The sequence below is a fragment of the Sinocyclocheilus rhinocerous genome, unplaced genomic scaffold (genome assembly GCF_001515625.1).
Source record: "Sinocyclocheilus rhinocerous isolate Xijiao unplaced genomic scaffold, SAMN03320098_v1.1 scaffold812, whole genome shotgun sequence".
Lineage (NCBI taxonomy): Eukaryota > Metazoa > Chordata > Actinopteri > Cypriniformes > Cyprinidae > Sinocyclocheilus > Sinocyclocheilus rhinocerous.
In genome coordinates this window covers 10,669-18,810 of record NW_015639023.1, presented here as the reverse complement: position 1 = coordinate 18,810, position 8,142 = coordinate 10,669, and the positions used below count along the sequence as shown (strand labels likewise).

The 8,142-nt window shown below is 34.3% G+C and overlaps 1 protein-coding gene across 1 annotated transcript in view; it reads right to left on the bottom strand.

The window, feature by feature from the left end:
* LOC107750976 (dedicator of cytokinesis protein 3-like) overlaps positions 1-8,142 on the bottom strand; it is a 150,430-nt gene that overhangs the window by 136,928 nt on the left and 5,360 nt on the right. The window contains exon 2 of the mRNA XM_016566543.1: positions 6,534-6,630. The gene's annotated coding sequence lies outside the window, so the exon portion shown is untranslated. The remainder of the gene's footprint in view (positions 1-6,533; positions 6,631-8,142) is intronic.

Sequence of the window (8,142 nt, the reverse complement as noted above, 5' to 3'; positions counted from 1 at the left end):
TTTTTTAGGATCCAAGCAGATACCACGTGACGAACTGGATTAACTTTGAAACGCGCAATTTGTGGTGGCCATTTTAGTAAACCAGATCTCAGAAGAGGACTGCTCATCCCCTGTGAAGGTAAGTAGCTGTTATGTGAAATAAGTAGAACTTTTCTTTATCATATATTTTACTAGATATCGAATGAACACTTAAACATGTGCGTGAACGCCGGAGTCACAACTTTTTGTGAGACCAAAATAAACTTTGTACGTTTAATTTTTACACTCTGCCTTTGTTCGTAGGCTAACGTTAATCGTGCTACAGCGACGTTGTACCAGTGGCAGTTCAACATACTGCATGATACGACATACACATCATATGTTAGCATTGTAGTGGTAGACCTGGGCGTATATATCGGTAGATAGCCATTCCAGTTATAACCTTCAAATGATTTTACTCGCGTGCTATCCTGACATAAGCGTTTCTGCGCGCGCGCACACTCTTGACTGATTAACTTTAACTTTGATTAGAATCTGTATATTGAATTCATACAGTAAAGTCTACTGAAGTTTACTGTTTACTGAAAATCCTGCTTACTTATTTTAGCATTTAAATCATAGATGTTCACTGTCATTACTGTGTCATGCATTTTATTTTGTTTTTAATATTAACATGAATTTCTATTTCTGTTTGTACTCAGGATCACAGCTTGATTGTCTTCCTATCAGAGAACACTGACAATCTGATTGCACATTACCACATTACCAGATGAGTGAATATGGTACATTTTGTGTTGTTTGCTTTGAAATTACTTTTATAGTAAGTGGAAAGTGCAAATTTGAAAATACAATGACTAATCTTAAAATAAATCAAATTAAACGTTTTTTTTGTTTGTTTGTTTGAATGATTTGGTCAGATTAATGACTGCTTGGCTGTCTCCATCAGTGAGCTTCATACATGTTTTAAAGTTGAGCCTGACAACCAAAAAAGCACAATATGCCTTTTATTGTTTTATTGTTTTGTGTTATAGAACACTGATCGGGAAATAGCCCAAGAAGACCATACAAGGGGGCTCTCCAGATGGTAGTCCTTCAGAGGCAGAAATAGTCTTGAAAGGTGTTGAAGTTCTGTCAAGATTGTCCAGTGTTGCAATGCATGTGTTGCCCATCTTGGCCTGATGTATTCTGTAAAACTGAGTTACCCCAAGCCACTGAGGTATACATTTGATTTGATTTGATTTTTTCAGAAAATCCTGCTTGACTTGACTTGCAAAACTTCTAACCCCTGATTTACAAAGTTGAGCCTGACATATTTTGTTGTCTTTTTGTGTTTTTACCCCCTTAATGAACAAACAACCAAAAAAGCACAATATGCATTTTATTATTTTATTGTTTTGTGTTATAGGACACTGATCGGGAAATAGCCCAAGAAGACCCTACAAGGGGGCTCTCCAGATGGTAGTCCTTCAGAGGCAGAAATAGTCTTGAAAGGTGTTGAGGTTCTGTCAAGATTGTCCAGTGTTGCAATGCATGTGTTGCCTGTCTTGGCCTGATGTATTCTGTAAAACTGAGTTACCCCAAGCCACTGAGGTATACATTTGATTTGATTTGATGCCAACTAAAGATTTTTAGGTAACACTGCTTAAAATTCCATGCGAAATTTACTTAAGAAGAGGGATGCAAAAATGATGCACTACTGTATATTTATAAGTAAATCTAGCATATTATTTTTTTCAGTGTATATTTATAATGCAATGCTAATCGACATAGCCTTTATTACTGTATATAATACTATCAATCTGTAATATGAAACCCCGTCTGGTCACAAAAATAAGTTATTTCAAACACTCGACTATGTTATTAAGTTAATTTGGAGAAAAAGCACATCAATAAATGATATCTTTGTATAAGGTGGTATTAAAAAGGTCTTAAACAGTCTTAAATTTAACTTGTTCATGTCTGTAGAAACCCTGTTTTTACAAGGACAAATTAAAAAAGGACAAGGCGTGGAGTTTAATTGCAGGAATTGTATGAGTGGAATAAACAGAATTAAACTGGACAAAATGTAAATATTTAGCCAACCATGTTAGAACACACACACACACACAAAAACACTTTTGATTAACCTTTATGATTAAATGCATGTCTGCATGGCATTCACTTTGTATATCTTGCTCGCATGTACTCAGTCTTCCTCACAGTACAGGCGCTTCTTACCTCCAATATACTGAAACACTTCTGGTGTGAGTTGGCACCATATGGAGTACGGAACAAAACCTCGCCGGAGCCTCGTCGGAGCCGCAGATGTGTGCAATGTAAACAGGGGGTAACTTTGCATAACAGGATGTTGAATTTTTTTTTTTATACTTGTTAAGTGTCTTGTTAATGCATTTTTAATGCCACAGAACATCGCAAAACTCATACATGCAAGTCAACAAGCATACAACACCACACATTACATACTCAGCACTTCACTGCACCTTGGGTATTTTTTATAAGGAAAGAATATTAATAATGCAATGCTAATCGACATAGCCTTTATTACTGTATATAATACTATCAATCTGTAATATGAAACCCCGTCTGGTCACAAAAATAAGTTATTTCAAACACTCGACTATGTTATTAAGTTAATTTGGAGAAAAAGCACATCAATAAATGATATCTTTGTTGGACAACAGGTTAGTAAACAGGCTCATACACATGCAAAACTGTATCGCACACATGCTACTGCAGTACATTTATTCAGACTGATTTTGTATGCACTGTACAGCCCTAACCAAACCAGTTACAGATTGTAGAAGCAGCTCCTCATTTAGCGATAAACTCCTCCGCCTTCCACAATGTCGCTCCGCACTGTCGCACACAGAAATAGGTAAACAGCTAGACTTTATAGCTATTATCGCGGGAAGATTAATTCTGTTCGTGGGGAGGTGCATTTTTAATGCCACAGAACATCGCAAAACTCACACATGCAAGTCAACAGGCATACAACACCACACATTACATACTCAGCACTTCACTGCTCTCAAACACACAAGCATACAACACCACAAACATGATGTAAACAACATACTATATTCTATACCACACACACAAACATACAACACCACAAATATAAAAAAGCATGTTGATGCTTACTGTTATTTGTTACAGAATGTATACTGTTGTTCAGTAATCTATATTTTTAGTCATTTTCAAAAGTGTTTTAAGAGATTTTTTTAAGTTGCGTTTGTAAAAAAAAAAAATAAAGAAGTCATTTAATATTCACCAAACCACGCCAGATCGCGGACACACCTCACGCATCGGATGCCGTGCGCGCACTCAAGGAAGTTGGACATAGTGGTGTAGTAGAGGTAAAAAAATTATATAAATACTGTTCGGTTTCTGGCACAAACCGATCGTTTAGTATCTTAGGACATCAATGTGTCGTCACGAGCCGTAGGGTATAATTTGAGTTTGTCTGTGCATGTTTTTTTTACACTCACATTTTGTTACCATTGCCATGCATTATAAGACTGATAGACCGCAACGGTGAAATTAACAAACACAATTAAATAAACATTACAGTCAGACTGTCAGTTATAAACACCCAAACCTAGCCAAACCTGCCAAGCACACGAGATAATATTAACATACTGCTAATAGCACATCCACAGCAATGTGAAGATGACAAAGTGCATCTGCCAGACCTGCCACAGCCAAACTGTGAACAGCAAATTCAGAAAACACTGCTCACTAATTAGTCAAATACACTTATCGCCTGCGTTGGCTTCTGATAAGAGTGGAGGCTTTGGTTTGAGTCCCAGATACATTGAGATCTTGCTGTTACAATAATTTCAACAAGCGTTTCCACGTGACTGGCTGCTTGTTGTCTTGTCCACGTTTTCCTAACCGGAGCCGCGGAGTGTGAATCTTCGTTAAAAGCTGAGCGGCAGCCTCGCGATACTCTGTGTTCGCCTCGTTACGCAACCCAAATCAGTCCGAATTAGTCACCCTTGATTCAGCCAGCCACCAAATTAGCGTTGATTTTCTGAGCCGCATTACAAGTGCTGTCAGAATCCTGGAAGCCTTATTACAAGCTTTCATGTCTTTGAATTGGTGATGATTGAGAACAAAAGGTGTTTGAGGAAACACGTTACGGTTTAAAAATAGTCAAAATAGCAAAAACAAGCTGCTTTCTCTGATGTGATGAGTCCTGGAACACTGCAAAAAACAGTTTTAATCAGTATCTAACAATCCTTAAAACTATTTTTTTAAGAAAAATATATTAAAACGTATTTTCAAAGACTACACTTTTTCTTACCCCACTTGTTTTGCTCTTGTTTTAAGCATAAACCTCACTTATTTGTGAGGACAATTGACAGCAAACATTAAACTATATTAAGAATACAAAGCCATGTACTCCCTGAAACGTACAGTACATGATGAACATGTGAACAAAAAAAAAATGCTGTGTCATCTTTGTGTTGAGCAGTAGATGGTCAAAATGGCAGTAAGCAATGATGGATGATGAATCAACGCTGTTAAAATTTTTGTGGTTACGTCATGTCTGGCATCCCTAAAACCTCCAGAGTCACAGAGAAGAGAGAGAGAGAGAGCTCTATTGTCATGTCGTACACTAATGCTTGGTAATCCTCAGTACAGGCTTACATAAAGGGCTCTGTCAGATCTCATAGTGTCTCTGTGTGAGGAGAGCAGCACATTCAAGACTTTCACAGAGCCTCTTCTGCCTGATCATTCTTCACATCAGATTCATGGGCCTTTGCTTAGGCAACTTAAAAGTGCTCTTTGATATTCATTCATTAATCTAAGATAACGTAATTCAGAAAGCTTCCTTTTGCATTTCAGAGGGAGGGCAAAGAAAAATGGACAATAAAACATTCTTGCATTTCTCAATTTCCATGCTACTGACGGTATAAACCGGTAGCCCCGCCTACAACTCACACCATTGGTTGAGGCAGAATAGGACAGAACACGCCTCATTTGTGAAATACAAGCACAGCAACTTCCTTTCCAAATCATTCGTAAAACTATTCTTATGCTGTTGAATATCCGATTCGAAAAATTCAAAACCATGTCAATTCTCAAATTGCCTGATTGATAAATTTGTTCTGATCATTTCTCAACCATGCAATCATTCACAGTCATGCAATTCATAAATCATTTCTGCCTATGTTTCATGAATTGTTTGTAAACATTCTAATGTAAAAAAAAAAAAATCAAACATTCGCTGCATAAATTCACAATAATTGAGTTTTTTTAATTGTTCGTAAACTTCCGTGCTTAAATTATCAAACATGTGCTTCATAAATTTGCAATAATTGAGTTGTTTGAATTGTTCGTAAACTTTCATGCATAAACTATAAAAAAATGTGCTTCATAAATTCACAATAATTGAGTTTTATGAATTGTTCATAAACTTTCTTGTGTAAAGTATCAAACATGCACTTCATAAGCTCGCAATAATTGAGTTTTATGAATTGTTCATAACCTTTCTTATGTAAACTATCAAACATGCCCTTCATAAGTTCGCAATAATTGAGTTTTATGAATTGTTCGTAAACTTTGTTGAGTAAACTATCAAACGTGCACTTCATAAATTCGCAATAATTGAGTTTTATGAATTGTTCATAAACTTTCTTGTGTAAACTATCAAACATGCACTTCATAAGTTTGCAATAATTGAGTTTTATGAATTGTTCATAAACTTTCTTATGTAAACTATCAAACATGCACTTAATAAGTTTGCAATAATTGAGTTTTATGAATTGTTCGTAAACTTTGTTGAGTAAACTATCAAACGTGCGCTCCATACATTTGCAATAACTGAGTTTTATGAATTGTTCGTAAACTTTCTTCGGTAAGCTATCAAACATGCACTTAAATTCATAATACTTGAGGTTCATTAATCACTCGCAACCATTTGATGCATAAATTAGTTCTGCTTGTTTGTTTCATGATTGTTTGTAATCATTTGTATGTGAACTATTGAACATTCATAAATGTATTTATAAATTCATTATGCTTGTTTCGTGAATCGTTCACAACCATGCAATACATAAATTGTCAAATATGTGATTCATAAATTTGTTCTGCACATTTCATTAATCATTTTTAACCATTCTTATGCGGATTATACAATTCATGAAACATTTGATAAATTTGTTCTTCTTTTGTTTAATCAACCATTTTTACGTAAATTACTGTAGTTTACAAAATATTTGCACAGAAACTTGTTTACTAGCAGCCTGTTCAGAGAGAGAAAGAGATAGAGAGAAAACACATTCTTGCATTCAGTCTGCGATACATTTTTAAATGGTTACTCTATGTTCTCATGTGCCAGGTGTGTATTTCCTTCAAAACTACATACTTATGAAATATTGTACAAAGCGCACTCAAACGGTCTACTAGATCGAGCGAAGATGGTTCTATCACTGAAAGCACTATAATCCAGTCTCTCGAGTGATGCTTGCTGTTGTAGCACACGCAAGCGGCATCGCCTTTCCTGCCCACAGTGGAGTAGAGATAGAAGAGGAGGAGGAGGAACTCACCACATACAGCTGCTTCCACAGGACAGACCACTCCTGCAGCGTAGAGGTGACCTCTGTGATGATGGGGTCCTCCAGGGGGACCACCGTCTCATAATGCCTGAAAAGAAACAACAAACATTGACCACAGGTTAGTGTGATTGCCCTCCAATGAGTAGTTACCAATGAATACTTACTTACTTTATTTATTTATTTATTCATTCATTCATTCATTCATTCTCAAATGTACTTAATCGTAATGAACGGTTACTATATTTAAATAAAAATTATATTTTAATTAATTAATTAATTCATTCATTCACTCATTCATTCTCAAATGTACTTAATCGTAATGAATGGTTACTATATTTAAATAAAAATAATAAAAATAATATTTTCATTCATTCATTCATTCATTCATTCTCAAATGTACTTAATTGTAATGAATGGTTACTATATTTAAATAAAAATAATAAAAATAATATTTTCATTCATTCATTCATTCATTCATTCTCAAATGTACTTAATTGTAATGAATGGTTACTATATTTAAATAAAAATAATAAAAATAATATTTTCATTCATTCATTCATTCATTCATTCTCAAATGTACTTAATTGTAATGAATGGTTACTATATTTTAATAAAAATAATAAAAATAATATTTTTATTAATTCATTCATTCATTTATTCATTAATTCTCAAATGTACTTAATCATAATGAATGGTTACTATATTTAAATAAAAATAATCTATCTATCTATCTATCTATCTATCCTCAAAGTTAGTAGTAATGGATGATTAATATATTTAAATAACAATAATTTATTATTATATTATTATATTTATTTATACAATAAAAATGACACTTTATGCATTATTATTTTCCTCAGAAATACTTAGTAATAATGACATATGACTGTATTTAAATAAAATATAACACTTTATGCATTAGGCTATTTTTTTCTCAGAAATAGTTACTAATAATTAAAGATTACTATATTGAAATAAAAAAATATATATATATTACATTAATGACATTTTATGTATGCATACATATTTATTTATTAATTTATTTATTCACTAATTCTATACATACATAATAAAAAAAACTTTAAATTAGGGCTGTCATCGTTAACGCATGCGATTAATTTTACAATCCTTGACGCGTTAAAATTATTTAACGCAGTTAACGCAAAATTACTGAAGCACAATTTCTGTTCTAACCCTTTAACCCAATTTTGCTTCTCTGCTTGCGATTAGATCATTTTAAGCTGGTAAACTCCGTGAAAGTTTTCAGTCTAATGATCTAGGAAGCAAATGCGTTCAAACAATCCGTCCAAAACAGCGCTAATATAAAGGGAACCAGGCTGATTACATCAGAGATTGCAGAGAGAACAGAGACTTGTGTTGCGTTTTCAGTGAATTATCCATTCTAGTGTGTTTGGCTTTTAAACACAAGCTCTGTCATATTCTGTGATTGTCTCTGAAGAGCGCGAGCCCTCACACGTCACACGCGCTGAAGTACAGACTGAACGTATTTGTCATGTGTATGTTGCTGTGTTTAGTTATACTGAATGGATCCCATGTACTGTAGTAGATATATGCAGTCAGCCGTCGGTTGGTTTAGCTT